Genomic DNA, 23,296 nt, shown 5'->3' on the forward strand with positions numbered 1-23,296 from the left:
CCATTTGGGATAAAATGGGCAAGGGTAGAGGGGCACAAAACATTGTTAGCTCTAGGGCTCTTCCTTTAAAATGGAAAAACCTTCACCTTAAAAGGAATATTTAAATAGTGCACTCATTAACACTTTGGTTAAATAAATGCCAGATTTTCTTTCTTTCTTTTTTTTTTCCTTTGGGGGCTGAGAACAGGACACTTTTAAAGCAATAAAATTTTATGGAGGTTCAAAGACTTATAAAACTTAGAATCTGATGTTGGGGAGATCAAGGTTATGTGGAGTCCAGTGGTAAAAAAAGTGAGGCTATAAATCCTGGGCATCCATGGGGCATTCTAAAATGCTTTGAGGTGGGAAAAAAAGGTAGAGAAAGGAAAGCAAGAAAAGGTTCCTGGTTAAGATGGCATGAAGAAAAATTGTAGAATAGCCTAGTTCTCCCATATAAACCACAAGCAGGTAGAAGTGGGTAGAGAGGTCAAACTAGTCAAGGTAGAGCCTACTCAAGGAAAGGAGGCAGTGGGGAAAGTCTTCTGCCTTACTCAGGAAACCCAGTGGAAGGTAGTGAAGGCAAGGAGAAAGAAGGAGCATACACTTCCACAAATGAATCCAAAGAAAACAGGTATTGTAAAAAGGGTGCATCATAAGCCAGTGACAACCCATTAACCAGATAACTGAATCCTGATTCCAGTTCTATCCTGTCATGTCTGGACCTAAGCAGGGGGTAAAAATCATCTACTTTTAGTTAGAGTGGGCCAAGTGGTACATTTCTCTACCATGTACAATTCTCTACCAAGTGGTACAATTCTCTAAGAATTGGGAATACCAATAGAAGATAGGGCCAAGTTAGCACCAGATTTCCAGTAACAGAAGGCCTGTGCAGGAGGCTTAAACTAATAGTTCTTAACCATTTTTTGTGTATGTGTCATGGACCCCTTTGATAGTTTGGTGAAGCCTATAGTGCCTTTTCCAGAATAATGTGTTTACATAAATAAAAAAATACATAGTACTATGTGGGAAACTAATTGTAATGAATTAGTTATTAATATATATAACAGTGTGTGTGTGTGACAGGCCTGGGGTCTGTAAATTATATATGTATATATATATATACACACACACACACACACACACATGTATGTATACATACATACATATGTATATATGTATGTATAATATATAAGTATATATAAGATATAGAAATGTATTATATATAATATATAAAAGCATATGTAATATTTATATACAATATAAAAGTATATATTATATATATTCAAATATATATAAGTATAAATTTACAGACCCTAGGCCTGTCACACACACGTACACATGCACAGAGTGCTGTTATTTTTTCCTCCTAATATCGCTAGCATATGCTCCCTTATCTTCTCTGTCATTGCTACCACCGTTGTGTGGGCTCTCATCATCTCAAACCTGGACTATTGCAACAGCCTGCTAGTGAGTCTCCCTGACTCAAGTTTCTTCCCATTTCAGTCCATCCTCCACTCAGCTGTCAAACTGACTTCCCTAAAGTGCAGATCTGACCATATCTTGTGTTGCTCCCTATTACCCTCTGGATCAAATATAAAATTCTCTGTATGGCTTTTAAAGCCCTTAATAACCTGTCACCTTTCTATTTATTTCCAGTCTTCTCACACCTTCCACTCGTCCACATACTCTGCAATCCACTGACTCTGGCCTCCATTGTTTCTTGAATGTGACACTCCATCTCCTAACTCTAAGCATTTTCATTGGCTATAACTCAGGATGGTCTCCATCCTCATCTCTGTCACCTATCTGGATTGTCTATCTTCCTTTAAGACACAGCTAAAATCTTAACCTCTCCAAGAAGCCTTTCCTAGTTATTCTTAAATCTTAGTCTCCTCCTTCTGAAACTGTCCATCAACTTATTTTGTATCTATCTGATTTATATATGCTTGCTTATGTATTACCTGCCTCATTAAACTGTGAACTTTAAAGCAGGGATTTTATTTTTTATTAGTTCATTCATTCACTTGTCTGTCTGTCTGTCTATCTATCTAGCTAGCTAGCTAGCTAGCTATCTGTTTTTTCTTTGTATTCACTCTGCTTTGCATCTGCTGCAGTGCCTGGTTTCAACTCTACAGATCAAATTTCTCCCTTGCCAAATACCGCCCTGGTATTCTGCCCCCCAAGTTTCCTTCCTCATTTTGTGTGTTGTCTTCCTCTTTCGGCAGCCAGGTGATGCAGTGCATAGAATGTCGGGCCTGGAGGCAGGAAGACTCATCTTCCTGATTTCAAATCTGCCCTCAGACACTTACCAGTTGTCTTACCCTAGGCAAGTCACTTAACTCTGCTTTCTTCGATTTCATTATCTGCAAAATAAACTGGAGAAGGAAATGGCAAACCACTTTAGCATTTTCCAAGAAAATCCCAAATGGGGTCACAAAGAGTTGAACACAAATGAAACCACCAAGCAACAAGAACAATTCTGTCTTTAGATTGTAAGATCCTTGAGGGTAGGTGAAGTCTTTCTTTTTTATTAATTGTATCTCTAGCACTTATCACAGTGCCTGGCATATATTAAGAGTTTTAAAAAATTGAATTCCCAGGGCTTAGCATGGTACCTGGCACATAGTAGGCACTTAATCAATGTTAGTTGAATGACTAACATTCTGACAAAAAGTTTGTTATGGTAACACGATAAACATCATAAGAATACAGATGTTGACAAAAAAAAGTGAGGGAGCTGTTTTATAAAGAGAGTTGAATATGGGAAGAAATAATCACAAGCAATATAAATTTCAAGTTTGGAGGACTGACCATTAAGGGTTATTTAAAAAGAAAAGAAAAAAAATGGAAAAACCAGAGAATAGGGTACAGTTTTGTGAAGAAAAGAGAGATGGAGGAATAGGAGCAGATCATAAATTATTAGTATTTATCAGATCTTTTCTCTTACTAAAGCCATTTTTTTGGTAAATATTGGGCTGAAAGAGAAGGAAGAAAATGATATGAAGGAATGAAATGCATAATAAAAATCAAAAAAAATGGGATGAATTCACCTATAAATAGAGAAGGAAAGGAAAATTAATTAGAAACCCAAATTTAACAATATAGTTACAAGAGATATATTTATAAAATATAATCAAGAGCTGTAATAGATTTTATTATTCTTACAAAAAATTTTAAAAAAAAACAGAGGTAGCAATCATGATCTCAGAGAAAGCATAAGTATAATATAAGCAAAAAAAGATAAATAGAGAAACTACATTGCACTTACATGCACTATTGATAGGAGTATAGTATTGATATTTTATATATGAACAGAACTCAATACTTGAAGAAAACAGTAATTGAAATACAGGAAGAAATTGGCTATAAAACTGTAATAATTAGATATCTTAATATGCCTCTTTCAGTCATAGACAAATCTGAAGGAAAAAAAAAGAAAATTTAAGGACTTGAATAAAATTCAGAAAAATTAGATAGGCTAGGTCAAAAGTGGGGAACCTGTGGCCTCGAGCCCACATATGGCCTTTGATGTTCCCAAGTGTCCTTTGACTGAATGCAAACTTCATTGAACAAATCCTTTTATTGGAGGGGGGGCATGCTTGAGGATCTTTTATTAAGGGACTTCAGGATCTAAAGGGCCACATGTGACCTTGAGCCCACAGGTTCCCCACCCCTGGGATAGATCAACTGAGATTCCTAAATAAGAATTATTATTATTATTATTATTATTATTATTATTATTATTATTATTTTAATTGCTGTTAATGGAGCCTTTACAAAAATTGACCAAATATTAAGAAATGAAAACTTCATAAACAAATATAAAAATAGTAAACAGTTCCTTTAGTGACATAAATAAAATAAAACACTAAATAATTAATTAGTCAGAGAATAAAAAATAGAAACATTACATAACTTCAGAAATGAAAAAGATAACAATGAGATATTATAATGAAATATTTGAGATATAATCAAGGTAGTTTATAGGTAAAAATCTATTGCCAAATACTTTCATCAATAAAAGAAAGAGTAGATCAGTGAATTGGGTTTATAACTTAAAAAAAAATAAGAACAACAAATCAAAAAACCCCAAATAAATACAAAAAATAGAAATTCCAAAAATAAAAATAGTGAAGTTGTTTTTTTGGTGAAAAAAATAATAAAATATTCAAACTATCAGCTTGATATCAACTCTCTGATAACCAAAAAGAAAGAGTAGGACTAATTTGCCAATAATGTTTTTTTAAAAAATAACTCACAACATATGAAAGGCACAACCATTAAAAACAATTTTACCCAATTATGTCAGAAAAATATTAAATGATGTTTAATTTTTAATCAATTTATATAAAACAAGATTATACAAACTGTAAATTATCAATTTGTTTATAAGTATGCATAAATAAATACATACATGCTCACAAACATACCACAGTAAGCAAATACTAAAGGAGTATTAGCAGGCCCAAGTTATGAACAATAATATAAAAAATGTTCCAAATCACAAATAATAGAGAAATACAGTGAAAAGAATTCTAAGGTTCAACTTTACCCAAAAGGTAGACAAAAGGTGACAAATGAAGGGAGAGGAAGTGAGAGATACAGAGAGAGAGGGGGAGAGAGGGAGAGACAAGGAGACAGAGAAACAGAGACAGAGACAGAGAGGCAGAGAGACAGACAGAGAATTGTTAGCTATGTGGTAGATTAACAGCTACACTATTGCACTCTTAGTATAGCTGTAAATTAGTCTATTTAGGAAAATAGTTTGATACTATACCAAACAAAATTTGCATATCCTTTATGATTCCATTACTTATCATACAGCCTAAAGACATCCAAGAAAGAAGCAAAAATACCTATCCCCCCCTCCAAAAAAAATCTTATAGCAAAGAATTGTAAACAGGGTTATTGCTTATCAACAAGTGAATGTTCAGAAGGACTATTATTGTGCTGTAAGAAATAATGAGAAACTTATGACATATACATATACATATACATACATATATATATATATAGTATTTATTTATATTGAAGTTAAAATCCAGTAGGAAGGGACATAAAGTGAAATTATATTTAGAATGTGACTGCAGAATATCTAAGATATTAGTTACCAGGATATACACAAGAACTGTATGTCTTCAATTGTAAAAATACTCTTTACTGAAATAAAGACAAACAAATTATTAGAGAAATAGTCATTGTTCATGAATAGGACAAACCAATATAATAAAATTCCCAAAGTACCTAAATTAATTTCCTTTTCAACCCCATTGTAGCCAAATTACCAAAGGATTACTTATTGCAGTTAAGAAAAAGAAATAAAAGAAAAAAAATACAAACAAGAATGAAATTCATCTGAAGGAACAAAAAGTTAAAAAAATAAAGGGGTTAATGGAAGATTTAAAGAAAAAAAAGCATGAAGGAAAGAGGTCTAGCAGTACCAGAATTTAAACCATACTAAAAAGATGTAATTATTATAATGATTTGGTACACATTAGACACAGAGTGTTTCATCAATGGAAGAGATTAGATACATAATATAGAAAAGGAAAAATAAGACGATCCTAGTGCTTGAGGAACCCAAGGACCCCAATACTAAGGTAAAAGCTCACTATTTCACAAAAAAACTATTGGAAAAACTGGGAAGCAGAATGAAACATACATTGTTGTATAAAAGCAATGTGGGAATTACAATGCTTTTTTTTTTTTAACATGGAATTTCGTACTCTCTCTTTCTTCCCCCTAAGCAGTTTTCAGGTAAGAGGGAGAGAAAAATAAGTGCTTGTAATTTGAACTAAAAAAAAAAAGAAGAAGATGAAGAAAAAGAAAAAATGAAAACAACAACAACAACAAAGAAAGAAATGCATTTCTGAACACAAACATTACAACAGATCTTGGTTTTGTTTGGCCATCCCTTTGTTACAAGGAAATTCTTTTATTTGAAAGAGAGGAGAGTTAGGTGGGTAGTAATAATAATGCAAATAAAAGGAATAAAAATAAAGAAAAAATATCAATAAACATTTTCAAAATACACTGCAAGTCCAGAACAAAGGTTAAAGAAGGCCATGAACAAGTAGGACAAGGTTTCACTGCTGTGTTAGACTGAATGAATATTAAAATGAAACAGCCGCATTTGTTACATTCACTTTTTCATTTTTGATCCTCATTTTTCTGCCTTTCTTTGTAAACAAAAGTTATAAAATTTTAAGAAAGAAAAAAAAGATAGGGTATATAGAACAGAATTTGGCCTCCTTTCTTAACTTACACTCAGAGTTTATTAGTTTTCTTTCTGTGGATGGATAGCATTTTTCAGCATGAGTCTTTCAGAATTGTCTTGGGTCATTGTATTGATCAAAGTAACTGTTTCATAGTTGATTATCATTACAATATTTCTGTTACTTGAAACACTGATCTTTTAATTCTGCTCAGTTAACTCTGCATCAATTCATATAGCTCTCTCCAGGGTTTTCTGAAAATATCTCCCTCATTATTTCTTATAGCACAATATTATTCCATCACAATCATTTACCACAACTTATTCAGACATTACTCAATTGATGGGCATCCCCTCAATTTTGAATTCTATGACACCCTCCCCAAAAGAGTTGCTATGCATATTTTTGTACATATATATCCTTTTCTTTTTCCTTTGATCTCTTTGGGATATAGACCTAGAAATGGTATTGCTGGGTCAAAGAGTATGCACAGTTTTATAGCCCTTTGGGAATAGATCCAAATTGTTCACTATTCCAATAACAATTCACTAATGAATTTATTTTCCCTCATCCTCCCCAACATTTGTCATTTTCCTTTTCTGTCATGTTAGACAATCTGATAGGTGAATGGTGGTATCTCAGAATTGTTTAAATTTGCATTTTTCTAATAAATATTTCTTAGAGCATTTTTCCTATGACTATAACTAGCTTTGATTTCTTCTTGTGAAAGTTGCCTGTTCATATCCTTTGACCACTTAATATTGGGGAATGGGTCTTATTTTTAGAAATTTGGCTGAGTTCCCTATAAATTAAGAATGAAGTGTTTATCAGAGAGACTTGCTGTAAAAAAATCTTTCCACTTTTCCTCTTTCCTTCAAATTTTGACTGTACTGGTTGCATTTGTACAAAATCTTTTTTAATTTCATTGTAATCAAAATTATCCATTTGACTTCCCATGTTCCTTTGTATCTCTTGTTTGGTCATTACAAGAATCCTGTTAAATACAAAGTACTATTGGCCCCTTTTTACAAATGAGGAAACCAAGTCTCAGAAGTTCAGTTTATTGCTCAAAGTCACCGACTAGAATACTCAAACTTCAACCTAGTTCTTTCATTTCCAAATCTAATATCTTTTTTTTTATTAACAGGGTTCTTAACTAGAAGTTTTGGCCATGAATGTATTTTAGGGTATGTATGAGTTTGGATGGGAAACAAACACATATTATGTCTTAATTTTCACTAATCTTCAATTTCCTTTGTAACACTATGAATATATTTTATTTCATGCAATTGAAAACTTTACTCTGAAAAGGCATCTTGAGAGAAGACTTTATCAGACTGACAAAACCTCAAAAATAGGTTAAGAATCTTTCATTTTTATTGAAATATTTCAAATTACTTCAATCAGATTTTAAGAAATTAAAGTTTTTAAACAATTATTTTTTTAGAGTGAAAACCATAAGGAGAAACAGAGAAAGAAATTTGCTGTAGGAGAATTTTGCTTATTAAGCTTATAATCTTAAAGCTTTGCAGTCAGTTCTAGAATCAAGGACACAAATGATACATAAAGAGTTCGGGGGAACTCTCTGAAGAAAAGTATTAACCTCTAAGACTACTGCAGCAAAGAAATGAACTCTGAAGGAGACAGGTTTTGATATGAATATTTTACCATGCAACATAAAAGAAATATTGTAGACAATGCTGCTGCAATTTATCTTCCTTTCATTCATTGCCACATGTTTTGTGACCCTCACACTAAGATGTTCACTCTCTCTGGAGTCTGAAAGTTAAAATAAAATTTGGTTTAGTTACATGATAGACTCCATGGATGTGGAAGCCTTCAGTATGCAGAACTCCTAGAAACAACCATAGTAAGATTATGAATACACTATCCACTTTAGTGATATTTTAGAAAGGTTTACTTTAATTATTTTAAAGTAGATCATAGTTTCCCATGTTTGCATATGCTGTATGAAATGATGATTTTTCTTTTCTTTTGATGCACACATTTTAAAGATGCATCTTTAGGTGGAAGGGCTTATTTACTAAGATAGGTCTCTGAATTCCAATAGGTACTTGTAAAAGACTGTCAAGTAAATGTGGTTGTCTGGAGTTTGGGATGGTATGGAACTAGGAGGGGGAAGATGGCATGGTAGCTAGTCCTCCCATATTTAACTCCTTCACCTTCTCCTTCCGCTCACAGATTATTTTTTAATGAAAATCTTAAAGATAATGTTTTTTTGCCTGGTATAATTTCTTGGCATTTTGGTTAAATTAAATCTAATTTATCAATGATCAACAATATTATTATTATTTAATAATTTATATTCCAATTATATTATATTAAATATGTAATTTTAAAATAATATAAATTATTATTATGAATCATAAATCAAATGTTTGTTTAGGAAATTTCCCTACAGAGTCATAAAAAATGAGAAACATTGGTGTCAAACTCAAATAGAAACTGGGGCCACTAAACAATATTTAAGGATTCTTGCAGGCTATACATTGACTTAGAAAACCACATATTGGTATCTATATTTTATTGTATTTTTATTTTGTTAAATATTTTCCAATTACATTTTAATCTAGTTCAGGCCATGCTTGGCAATGTGGTGGGCTGCTTGCAACCCATAGGCCACATGTGTGACACCTTTGGACAACACAATAACAATAATATGGAAACAGGTCTCCTCCTTGTCATTCATTCTTTCATTAATAATAAGCATTATTAAGTGTATGCTATGTAGTAAGCATTGGGGATTTAAAAAATAAGTCTTGTCCACAAGAAGCTTGTATTCGAAATAGGAAAAAAAATGTATAAATTCAGTCATTTAACAAGCATTTATTAAGCAACTACTAGATGCCAGGCACAGTGCTTGGTTCTAGGAATACAAATACAAAAACAAAATAGTCTATGATCTCAAGGCTTTGCAGGAGAAACAAAAGGCACATCGACAACCAAATATGAAATATATACAAAATAATTTCTGACCAGAAGAAACTAGCAAACAGGAGGAATCAGGACAGATTCAATGCAGGTGGTAACACTTGAGCAGAGATATGTAAGAAAATTGAGAAAGTAGGGGCATTTATTTTAACCTGATGGGGAAAAAGGAGGAGAGAGAGAGAATATGTACAGGAAAGTGGGAGTTTAAGGTCCCCACAATGCATTCAGGAGTGGTATCACTGTTACAAGTGAGAGTAGTACAGTCAGAGCTTGGGACTCTTGAGAGGCATGGTCCTTGATAGCTTCTTCTTCTGCATGGGCACAATAATATATGCACAGGGCTAGGACTTTTGTTCAGGGTATGAGTATCTACCATGATGCATATTCTAGCATAAATAAGTAACAATGAACAAATGCATATATATATATATATATACACACATATAATGTTTAATCTTATAGTACTTAATAGTGCTTTTAGTATAGTATAATATTGTATAGTATAGTATAGTACTTGAAATTATAGTTCTTGAATAGGCACCAAATAACTGTCTTCACCTCTCTATCTCTCTCTCTCAGCTGAGATGAATCAGGACATGTATATACAGAGTTATATCTACAGATATCCATCTATACATATTGATAGATATCTCTATATATTTATAGAGAGGTGGAGGAAGTTATTTAGTGCCTATTTAACTTAGAAATTATTTGCCTTACCTATTAAAATATTGAACAGGCAGCTTTGAATGTCCAATATTCATAAATATCTTATGTTCACATCTTTTCAATTTATATCTTGTTTCTTTAGTACTGTAACATAGTGTGATCATTATTAAAAGACCAGAGCTTCCCAGCTTCCCTGTTACAAGAGCCTGAGCTCCTAAATGAAAGGTTATAAAAGTAACTTTGGCGATTTTACACAAGTACTAATGCCTCCCAATGGCTATATCATCAACAAAGTTATTAACACAAGCAGTAAGATCTATTTGTAACCAGAGAATGCAGGACAGAGGAAATAATGATATAATGAGTGCCATTTACTTTAATTCCTAATCAATTTTATATTTGTGGGCTTTCTTGTTATCAGTAATGCCATCAGAAGTGAAACATGACTAAATAACATCTAGTCTTATAAAATAGAAATCATATATTGCCTTTTGAAAATTAGTAATAGATTGCAGAGGCAGAATCTTCCCTGAGATTTTGAATAATGCTTAAAAGAAAAATTGTGAATAGAGTAGAACCAACACAATTATATATAAGAAAACAATTGGATATCATTAAAATGTATTTTAAACATATAATTGAATAGTACAGTGCCATTTTCAGGAGGAAATAAGTCTTGATTCCATATGCCTCTGTTTTTTTTTTTCCTAATAAAAAAATACAACTCAGAATTCCTTCCTTATCATGGAAAGAACATATTTATTATGTGACATCACGTCTGAACTTCTTAATATTCATCTTGCTCAAAGACCATCAACTACTATAACTGAATATTTTCCCTAGGGACCCACCAAAAAAACCATAATGAATTATGATGATTCAATCATGAAGAGGTTTGACGATTTAGTCCATTTAATGACTCAAAATGATTACCTCTTACTTCTCCATTCCACTGGAAAAACAACTGTGAGAACAGCCTGTGTGGCATTTGGATATTTGCAGTTCTGCATCTGTCTGGAATCTGGACACTGATAAGCTCTAATGAAGTCAATTGAATTCATCTCAGACAGAATAAACTTATCTTATCCATCCTATTCAGCATTGGCTTAGCCAGTATGAGTATGTAACCAAAGAAGGGAATAGTCATCCTTGCTTTTTTTACTTCAGCTGAATCATAATAGATTCTGCTACAGCCCCTTCCTTTAGTCTGTGTATGTCTCTCTTCTTCCAGAGTGTTTCTTGTAAGCAACATATTGTAGGATTCTGGTTTTTGATCTCTTCTACTATCAGCGGCAAGAGCTCATCCCTTTCACATTGCCAGTTATGCTTACTACATGTGTATTTCCCTCCATCCTATTCTTCTTCTTGTTTGTCCTCTCTTTCCTTTCACCTTTTCCCACCTTACCAGTGTTTTGCTTCTGTTTGCCACTTCCCCTGATCTCCCTTCCCTTATGTCAATCCATACCCTTTCCCTTTACTTAATCTCTTCCCCTCATACTTCTCTGTCCAGTAAGACAGATTTCTAGATTCAGCTGATTACGTATATTATTCCCTCTTTGAGCCAACACTAATAAGAGTAAGGTTCAAGCGATGCCCATCGCCCACCCTTCCATCTTGCCCTCCACTATAATGGAAATTTTTTTGCCTCTTGATGTGAGATAATTTACACAATTGTACCTCTCCTGTCCTTCTATACCCTTTTTCACTCTTCTTTCTCATGCCTTAATTTTATTTTTATGTCATTCCCTAAAATTCACCTTATACTTACATTCTCTATCTATGTATATTTGAATATTTAAGAGTTACAAGTATCACCTTCCCATGTAGAGATGTAAGCAGTTTAGCTCTATTGAATCCCTTATAATTTCTCTCGCCCTTTTCCCTTCTTATCCTCTCTTGGGTTTTAATATTGGAGGTCAAATTTTTGGTTTAGGTCTACTCTTCTCCTTATGAAGGCCTGAAATCCTGTTTTGTTGAATGACCATTTTTTCCTTTGATATATTATGCTTAATTTTGCTGGATAAGTAATTCTTGATTGTAGTCCTACTTCCTTTGCCATGTGGAATACTAACATGGAATACTAATTCTGTGGCCTCCTATCCTTTAATGTTGCAGCTGCCAGGTCCTGTGTGATCCTGACTATGATTCCTTGATATATGAATTGTTTCTTTCTGGCCACTTTTAGATTTTTTTTTTCTTTGACCTGATAGTTCTGTAAGTTGACTATAATGGTCCTTGAAATTTTTATTTTGGGATCTCTTTCTTGAAGTGATCAGTGGATTCTTTCAATGACTATTTTGGTCTCTTGTTCCAGAATATCAAGGTAGTTCTCCTTGATAATTTCTTAGAAGTTACTATCCAGGTCTTACTTTTAATTATGGCTTTCAGGTAGTCCAATGATTCTGATCTTGTCTGTCCTAGATCTATTGTCCAGGTTGGTTGTTTTTCCCAGGAGGTATTTTACATTTTCTTCCATTTTTTTTCATTCTTTTGAATTCATTTGATTGATTCATGATGTCTCATAGAGTCATTAGCTTCCATTTGCTCAATGCTAACTTTTAAGGTTTTGTTTTCCTCAATTAGTGTTTGTATTTTCTTTTCCATTTAGCCAATTGTACCCTTTAAGGAGTTGTTTTCTTCAGTAGATTTTTGTATCTCCTTTTTCCATTTGGCCAATTTTACTTTTTAAGCAGTTTTCCAGTCTGTTGACTCTTTTTTTTTCATAATTCTTTTGCATCACTCTCATTTATTTTCCCATTTTTTCTTCTGTCTCTCTTAAATGATTTTTAAACTCATTTTTTGAGCTCTTTCATGAGATCTTTCTGGGCTTGAGTCCACTTCCCATTTTTCTTTGGAGTTTTGCCCGTAAGTGTTTTGAGATTTTTGTCCTCTTCTGAGTTTGTGTCTTGATCTTCCTTGTTACTATAATAACTTTCCATGCTCAGATTTTTTTTTGTTGTTATTGTTATTTATTCTACTAATCTTTTTTATTTTATTTTTTTTTTTGCCTTTTTCTTTGTAAATTTTAATTTTGCTCCTAGGGTGGAATGGGCACTATCAGTTTGGTAGTGGCTGCAGGCCCTGGCTTTTTTCCTGTGACTGCACTGATGTTGCTCTGAGGTCAACGGGGGACCCTCATGTCTGATGCTGTACTGTGGGGGTGGGATTAGGGTTGGCTGGCACTTCTGGAGGCCTTAGGGGTCTGGCAATTTACCTGGTGCTGAGCTGGAGTCCTAGTGGTGATGTCTGTCATGTGCTAAACCCAGCGAGGTGTTTTTATGTTTTTCAGTGGCTACATTGAAGCATGTATGGTCAGGCCTCTGGTGGCTGCCTCTTTGCTTGGGGCTCAGCTGACGTGTAGTGCACAGGTGCTGGAGGGAGGCTGCCTACTTGCTTGGGCACCTTTAGGGTAAGCATCTACCTGTTTACCCTGGTCTGTGTTAAGGCATGTGCAGGTCTGGCAGCTGGAGGCTGCTGTTTGCTTGGGACTATGCTGAAGCACCTGGTGGTTTTCAGAGCTGGAGTCTGCCAGTTCCCCTGGCTATGCTAAGGCATGTGGGGAATCCTGGTATTGGCATTTGAGTTCTTCACTACTTTGGAGCTCAGGATCTCCTGCTAGTTTGCTGAGGTGGGGCTTGCTGGGAAGCTTTCCAACCTGGACCTGCACTCCCCTTTCACCCTGAGTGAGATGGACCTTTCCTATCAATCCTCCAAGTTTCTTGGGCTAAAAGATTGTTTCACCCCATCTTTTTGTAGATTCTGCTGTTCCAGGATTTGTTTTGGGGCTCTATTTTATGACTGTTTGGAGGTGAGTATGGGAGAGTTTCAGCAGCTTACTGCTTACTCCACCATAATGGCTCACAGAAGTAGGAATGGAAAGAGTCAATAACACCGTTTCTATCCCTTGGAGAGTTCTCATGTTTCTGGTGTGATTTTAGCCTCTATGAAGAAGAATTAGCATCACCTAGATAACCACATTCTGGGGAAGGAAAAGGTAGGTAACAGAATAATTCACGTATCTTGCCTATACTACAGAGTGCCAAAAATTTCTGTGGTGGAGTTTTAAGATCATTTGTATGAATTTTTCCCCATCCATTAACATTTAGATAGTTTTCATGAGCATACATTTGTGTCAATACAATATTGACATGTAATTTCCTAATGACTACATTTATGGGAAGCAGGAGGCGGGAAAAACAATGCTGGTGTTGTAGTAACAAGGCCTAGATTTGAATTCCAGCTTTTCCATGTCTAGCTATATTGAATAAGCAAATCTTTTAACTTCCTCTAAGTTTCAATTTTCTTATGTGTAAAATGAGGATACTCTATGTACCAACCTCATCATAGGATTTTTAGAAGGAAAGTGCTTTACAAATCCCATGTAAAAATCTCATTTAAGTAGGAATTATACCTATAATGTAATGTAATATGTCATGGTATGGTATGGTATCACGTGATGCAATGCAAGGCAACATGGCATGGCATGACCTGACATGATACAAATGATACAACATGAAATACTATGCAATATGACATAACATGATCTAATATATGTAATAAATGCAATGATATAAAATTATTTGGTATATGATATGATGATATATGACACAATCCAAAAATCCAATATTGTAATATAATATATTCTACTCTACTATGATATGATATATAATGTAATGCAATATAATGATATATATGTGACACAACACAATATGACATAATTATATAGACTATATGATACATAATTATATGGAATTATATAATATTTTATCATAGTATGTGTTATATGATATATAATTGTAATATGTAAACATGACTCATAATTACATATGTATAATATTATTGCTCCTACTCTATTATGGTTATTTCCATGGTAGATATTTCCTAGTCAATATTATTATCATGTTTATAAGGCTAATAGTATGATTAAGGGAAAGAGGACTGTGCATGGAGTCAGGAGCCTTACCTTCTCCTTCCCAGATTTGCCCCTTTATGACTTTGGACAGTTCAAATAATAGCTGTGGTCTCAGTTTCCTCTTGTGTAAAACATAGAATTGGATCTTTCAATAACTTGTCAGTTTTAAAAATCTCTGATTCTATTATTTATTAAGTATCTAGATCTGCTACATAAAGTAAGTGAGTTAGCATGTTCCTGCCTCTAGGAGGAATTTATAATCATACTTAAACAGAGCTAAACAGATATATATATTTGCAAGACCTCATCAGAGAAGCCACCTAGCTGAATCAAAAAAGGGAAGAGAAAAGGATGTTAAATTAGAGCCTGGATCAAGCCATAGAGTTCTGGTCAGGTACAAGCCAATATTGAAAGCTTTTAAATTCTTCTCTGTAGCTTTCATGTATGGATTCCTAGTGTTTTTTCACATTCCTCTGATTCCCAGACATCTATCATGACTTTCAATATTTTGTTATTTTCTCCTGATAGCTTTGTCTCAGTTCATATTTTAATATTATTATTTAATATTAATAACCTGACTTTATATTCTTCACTCTGGGTTGTAACCCTATTCTAGATTAATCCTGTTATAATTGCTTTGATGGACAATGGTCTTACCTGTTTCAGACTAAACTAAATCTAGTTTAGATCCAGTGTGAGCCACCCTATCGCTTAGCATAGGTAGATGTGGGGTGAGCCCCTGACTTCCATATGAAAAAGCGTCTGGTCCCCTTGGGATAGGGGTCAATGATTCTCATGGCTTCAGGATTTCAGCCAAATCTAAAGAACCCTACTCCATATGGGCCTGCCCTAGAGCTTTAGGTGAAGAGGAAATCAATCCAATCCAATCCTATCCAATCAATCCAAGCAAAAGCTTCCAGGAAGCTGCTTCAAGGGAGGTTCTGCTTAAGCCTTAGCTCCCCGGCTACAATCAAGTCCAATTTATTATTTTAAGGGGAAAAAAAAATAGCTTAACCCATGTTTCTGGGGCAAGTGAGACCCTGTCAGATAATGGTCCTATCATAGGAGGAAAAGGTCAAAAACTACCACTGGAGAAAGAAAATCATTTGAAATATATATTAAAATACGATACGATTGAAATGGAAGTGTCTAGAATCTACCTCCCAGTGTTTTTGTGAGAGTAGAATCAGATAATATTTGTAAAGAACTTTTCAAATCTTAAACACTATATAAATATTATTATTATCATTACTGTTATTATTATCATCTCTGTATCAGTTAATACAAATCTCCCCAGTATTTTTCAGTATTTCTTATGATAGAATGGCATTGAGATATATACAGACGTCATTCCCCATTCAATAGGCAATCCTTCAGTTTCCAGTACTTTGACATAAAATAAAAGTGTGTCTATAAATATGTTTGTAGAGATGAGATCATTGAGTCTAGATGAGTGAAAAATCCTATTTCACATTTTGGTGTCTTTAAATGCAAGATGAGCTTAAACTGTAACCTCTTTGTGAATAATTCCCAAATTTTTAATTGCAAGTCCTCTCTTTTCTTCCGACCTGTCATCTCATAGAAAGAATCATGGGTTTAGAGTCAGATATTGGGGCTTCAAGTCAACTCTACCACCTACCCACTACATCTCTTTGAGGCTGGTTCCTGTAAAATGGGGAAAGTTACATTCACTCCTAACTTTGTAAGATTCAATATCTGACTCTAAACCCATGATTCTTTTTACAAGATGGAAAACTGGAAGAAAAGAGAAGAATGGCAATAAATATTTGGGAATTATTCACAAAGGGGCTGTAGTTTATGCTCATCTTGTATTTAAAGACACCCACATTTTTCACTCATCTAAACTCAATGACCTCATATTTAAAAATACACTTTTATTTTTATGTCAAAGTATAGAAACTGAAGGATTGCCTGTTGAAGAGGGGATGATATCTGTATGTAATTCAATGCCATTCTATCATAAGAAATACTGAAAAGGAACTGGGATTTGTATTAACTGATACAGAGATAATAATAATACTTTGGGAATGAGATCATTCTATAGAAATGTTTTATTCTGACTACTAGACATTTATAATTGTATATCCTGCCATCATCTCAAACTCAACATGTCTAAAACTGAACTCAATTGATCTCTGTTCTCCACTGGTCCCATGTAATGTTGTGCCCAACAAACTTTCCTTTGCCAGTGTCACCACATTTTCCCCCAATCACTTCAAGAATAAGGATTAGTTTTGACTTCTCAGTTTTGTTTTATTTTATTTTCCTCTCTACTGCCAGCTGATCAGTTGGAATTCAGTATTAAGTTAATTACAAACCAACAATATATACCATATATAGAGGGCTCTGTAGATTCAGATTCCAATATTTGTTTTCTATATCATCTTTTTCTTATTACTTTTACCACAGGAATCTAGACTCTTATCAACTTGACTTGAATATCTCCAGCTTTCTCACACAAAGAAAGTTGCTAGAGCCATTCTCAGCTATGGGTTCAAAAGTTCTTTTCAAATACATGAAGGACTCTTTATTTCATTAATGTAAAAATACTCCCTTCACTAGCACTAACTGCAACCCCTCAACTATTTATTTTTCATTAATTACCATGGCCAGAAAAATAAATGATGCTAATGACAGTGATGATGATAGCCAGAATGACAAAAACAACAGTTATTTTATATTCATCTTATATAAGCAACATTTTATAGGTTTGCACATCACTTTACATGTATCATCTTATTTGGTCCTCACAACAATCCTGTGGGGCTGATTGTCCTTTGTTTCTGAAGAAGACCAATGAGATCACCATGTTGGGGTCAGGGTAAGGTGTTTTCAGTTGTGGCTTTTCAGTGCAATATGAGTTTGGAAGGTACTCCCACAGATAGGGCACAAGTGGCCTATTAGAACATTTAGGGTGGAGATGGCTCTGGATTTGCACAGTTTGTGTTTCTTTTGTGTTTTTATGATTCTGAATTGCTCATGAAGTACAGAACTTTCTTTGATGTGACCATCATTCTGAGTGGTCCTGTGCCAGTGTATCTCCCAGTCAGCACTAAAGTTCTTCAGAGATAACTTGAGAATGTCCATACACCATTCCTTCTGACCACCTTGTGAGAGCTTACCTTGTGCAAATTCTCTGTACAGATAAGTGTGGTTGGCATTTGGCCTATGTGGCTAGCCTATCAGAGTTATGCTCCTCCTTATAGTAAAGCTTGAATGCTTGGCAGTTCAGCTCTAGAAAGGACCTCAGTGTCTGGGACTTCATTTTGTCAGGTGGTCTTCAGGATCTTCCTGAGGCAATTCAAGTGGAAATGGTTCAGTTTTCTTTCATGGTGCTGATGAACTATCCAGGTTTCACAGGCATACAACAATGAGGTCAGCATGACTCTATAGACCTTCAGTTTGGTATGCCCATGCGGAATACCCTTAAGTGTTATTATTATTTCCACTTTATAGATAAAGAAACTAAGGCTGAGAAGGACTTGCCCAAGATCATAAACCTAGCAAGCGTTTGAGACATATTTTAAACTCTGTTTAAAATGTTTCTGACTCTATGTCTAGTGAGGCCAAGGCTCTGATGAGCAGTCCCTGTGAACTTAGCTAAACTAATTTTGAAGTGACAGCAATTAACCCCATGACTGGGCAGATACTTGAAATATTTTTGCTTTGGTAATACCTGGTATAATCTATGGGAAAACAAGGAAACTGTAATGGTAAATCCAAATAGGATTACCGAAGGACAGAAACTTAGTGATCAAGAAGTGAATCAAGGGGACAGCTAGGTGGCGCAGTGGATAGAGCACTGGCCCTGGAGTCAGGAGGACCTGAGCTCAAACCCAGCCTCAGATACTTGATGTTTTCTAGCTGTGTGACCCTTGGCAAGTCACTTATCCCCATTGCCTAGACAAATAAATAGATAGATAGATAGATAGATGAATGAATGAATAAATAAATAAAAATAAAAGAAGGGATCAAGTAGCTCTGAGAGCATTAATCAATGACTCAATGGAAATAAATGTAGCTCAGAAATCAAGACAGTGTGAGATACTGGCAATCACACTGACCCTGCAGTCATATGGCATGATTTCAAATCCTGCCTCTGCATTTGTTATCTGACTCCGATTTTCAACTGCTGCTCTATCTCCACTGAACAAGATACCCCTGCCAGGTTAAGCTCATCATTTCTAAACTCACCATGATGCTGCTAACTGAAGTCTTGATTGACACCATCTCCATCTCCGTCAGATGCCTCTCTCTTCTGATTTGTGGGCTGCAGGTTAGAGTCCCAAACTCCTACCAATGCCTTTATAGAGAACAGAAACCAGACTTTCAGCTCACTTCACTTTGCATCTCCTTCTCTGTCTGCTTTAAGCTTCATAGAGCAAGATGTCCTTGTGCCAGACACCTCAATTCAGAGTTTTCTACCTCTTTTTGTCTGTTGCCTCCCCCATCCCCTTCAGATTTCAAGCTCCTTGAGGGCAGGGACTATCTTTTTATTAATTATATCCTCAGTGCTTAGTACAGAGTTTGGCACATAGTAGGAGTTTAATAAATGTTTATTGGATTGGATCTGTGTGACCTTGGAATAGTCACCCTTCCATTTTACTGACTTATATTAAGTGTCTAATAAATATATATTGATTGCTTTGATTCAGTACTGTTTTTATTTAGCAGTGTTTTTGTTTTCTTTTGTTTTGTTTTTAAAGAATGATAGATTTGCTGGACTCAGAAAATCTGTGCTGGAGGTCCACCTCTGTCATTTACTAATTGGGTAACCTTGAACATTTCATGGTTTTCCCGGGCTTTAGTTCCCTCATTTGTAAATTGAGAATTGGACTAAACTGTAATGTACCTTAAAAATCTAAAATCCTATGCTCTAGAGGGATTTATTTGAACTATTTTAAACATTATTTTAAAAATGAATGGGGCATCATTGTAAGCTGAATATGAGGCAAAGAAAGGGAAATTCAAATTATGTAATAGTCACCCAGTGGCTGCACACCTTAATTGCAAAATAAATTTCTAAAAAAAATGGATGAGGGGGTCATAGAATTTGGAGTTGGAAGATATTTTAAATTTGATCTAGTCAAATGTGGATATGGTGAAGAAACTGATGTTCACAGTAGCTAAGTGACTTGGTCAAGGTCACAAAGATTGCTAATTGTACAGAGAGGGACAGGACCTTTGATTTAGTGATATAAAGAAGTCCTGACTGAGGAAACTCCCTCCACAAATACAGAATTTTATTTTCTCTGTAACTTTTAATCTCTGAGAGTTGTCCAGACCTCAGAAAAGTTAAGTAACTTGCCTAGGGTCATACAATCTGTAGGTGTCAGAGGCAGGATTTGAAGTCAGGTCTTTGTGGTTCTAAGGTCAGCTCTCGGTTTATCAATAAACAATTATTTGTTAAGCAACTATGATGTTCCCATGCACTGGAGAGACAAGTGCAAATAATAATAATAATAATAATAAACATCTCTAATTGCAATGAACTTATATGTAAATGAGGAAGACAAGTACATATAAAATACAGCATAAATATAGTTTGTGTGTGTATATGTATATATTATATATAAAGAGAGAAACTCATGTACACCTTTACATACATATGTATACACACATACACACACAGAAGATAAATACAAGATATTGTGAGAAGAAAGAAATTAGCAGTAGGAGGCACCAGGAAAGATTTAATGCAAAGATGTCTGAACTGCATCTTAAGGAAGAAAAGGACTCTTTGAGAGGTAGGCAGGGAGTGCATTCTAGGTATAGGTGACAACTAGTACAAAGGCATGTAGACTGAAGATGGAACATGTGAGAAATATAGACAAGACCACTTTGGCTAGTCTGCAGCCTATGGGAGGGGGAAATTTCTGATGAAGTTGGAAATATAGGTTGAGATCAATTTGTGTAGAGCCTTAAAAGTTAAGCAGAAAATTTTATATTTTATTCTACAGGCAATTGGAAGCCCCTGGAGTTGGCTAAGAGGGGAGTAAAATAGTCAGATCAATACTTTAGAAAAAAAAATTACTTTGGTAGCACTGAAGTGGTAAAGACTTCAGCCAGAGAGTCCAATTAGAAGGCATTTGCAATAATCTAGGGCAGAGGTAATAAGCACCTGTGCTAAGGTGATGTCTGTGTCAGTAAGGAAAAGAGGTGAGATGCAGCAGATATTGTTAAGGTAGAAATAGCAAGATTTGGCAACTGGTTGGATATTTGGGATATGGGAATGTGAGGAGCTGAGGGTATTTCTAAGACGTTAGAAGGATATTGGTGCATTTGACAGAATTAGAGACATGTGGAAGAGTGGAAGATTTCAGGAGATAGGTAAGTCCACTTTTAGACATGTTGAGACATCAATTGATGATATAGGACTGAGAGTTAGGAAAAAAATAGGTCTGGCCATGTAGATTTGGGTGTCATACACTTATTGATGATGAAGACATAATAGATGATGAGATTACCAAAAGGGAGTATAGAGGGAGAAAAGAAGAGGGCTTAAGACAACACTTTGAGGGAAAAGTATAGTTAAGGGTCACAGTGTGAATGATGAGCCCCCAAAGGAGACTGAAAAGGAGCAGTTGTACTGTAGATGAACCAGAAGAGAATAGTGCCACAAAAACCCAGAAAGGAGAACACTTCCCTATCCAGGCAGAGATAAAGGTCAAGAGTGTCAATTACTGCAGGTTAAGTCAAGAAGGATTTCGACTGAGAAAAGACTATCATATTTGGCATGTAAGAGATGACTGGTGACTTAGGAGAGAGCAGTTTCAGTTGACTGATTAGGGCAAAAGTCATATTGTAAAAGGTCAAAGAATATATAGGAAGAGAGAAAGTGGAAGCAGTGATTATGGACAACTTTTTCAAGGAGTTGGTCAAAAAAGGGAGAGGAGTTGTAAGACAATAGCTTGAGGGGATAGCAAAGTCTAATGAAGGCTTTTTAAGAATGAGGGAGGAGGCAGCTAGGTGACACAGTGGACAGAGCACCAGCCCTGAAGTCAGGAGGACCTGAGTTCAAATCCGGCCTCAGATCAAACCCTTGATACTTACTAGCTGTGTGATCCTGGGCAAGTCACTTAACCCCAATTGCCTAAAAAAAAAAAAAAAAGAATGAGGGAGAATTAACACCTTTGGAGGCAACAGGAAGAACAAATTGATAAGTTAACAATTAGACAGAGAGGTGGGATGATTGAGGGTGAAATCTGTTGGAGAAGATGGGAGGGGATGAGATCAAGTGTAGATGTAGAGCGGTTAACCTTGGAAGGAAGAGTCAGAGGCTAGGACAAAAGAGGATAAATAGAAAGATGTCTAGGAGGTTTGAGATAAAGAGAATGGAAGAAGAGCGTGCTTTTGGATAATGGCTCCATCACCCCCCTCAATAAAATAGAAACTAAGGTCTTCTGCTGAGAGAGAATTGGTTTTGGAGTTATGGCTTAAGAAGGGAGGGGCAGAATAGCTTCTGCAGGGAGTGAGATAAGTAACCAGTTAGGAAGCAATATAACCCACTTTGTCATGCTGCCATAATTACTAGAATTAAGGGGATATAAAACTTTAAAAATCTACAGTTATAAAGTGATAGCAAATAGATATCTATGGTGTCTGACATGATACTGGAGACCTCACAGCTGCTCAGTTAATACACTTTGGATGACTGCATAAGGAAAAAAATAAAAAGGATGACTAACTGAATTTTTTCTACCTTTTTATTGATTATTTGGCATCATGCTGAATTATCTTGACCTCTTGAACTATTAAATTCATTCTAGAAGAGTGGCTGAGAATATTAAAGATTTAAATTCTCTATTTGCCTATGTGGAACACCTCTGTTGAATAGGTCAAGTGATGAAGATTCCTAGACCCTGAACTAGCTATTACTTCTTAGGGGTTATCTGACTATTTGTGATACTTTAAGGATTCTTTTTTTTTTTTGTTTATCTATTTTTACCAATAAATCTTCCCGTGAACCTTGTCCTTTATGTGAACATTAACCTTGACTGATAATCAAGGAGTCCCACCAAGGTAAAAGCAAAGTAGATTATGTATTATAACATAGCCCTGTTATAATTTTATCTTTGGTTGAAATAGTTGATTATGGTTTGCCCTTGCTTTTCCATTAGCATCTACTTGACATGCAGTAAAAGAACAAAGATTTAGAAATCTTTGTCACCTTTCTAATGCTAAAAAAAAAAATGTGCAAGGAAATTTTTCCAGTAACGTACAGTCAGCTGTCCTGAAATGATAATGCCCCGTGCATATTTTTTATCTTAGTAGCAAGCCCAAGGTTATGGCTCATTGTTCCAGATTTGTATAAGGAATGATAATGTGTGTGGTGCTATTCATTCAAATAATCTAGGCCCCACAATAACTGGTTCTGGGAAAATTGACTAATTCATGGTTTTGATTTGACTGCATGTTTTTCTTTTTCCACAATTAGTGATCCACATATTAAAATTTTCTTTGTCCTTTATTAAAAGTTATTGATACATGGGAGTATAGACAAACTTCCAAAGTCCTTCTAATTTCCAGAAAATGAGCCAAACATCTA

Source organism: Vombatus ursinus, unplaced genomic scaffold, assembly GCF_900497805.2.
Source record: "Vombatus ursinus unplaced genomic scaffold, bare-nosed wombat genome assembly UNPS02014821.1, whole genome shotgun sequence".
Lineage (NCBI taxonomy): Eukaryota > Metazoa > Chordata > Mammalia > Diprotodontia > Vombatidae > Vombatus > Vombatus ursinus.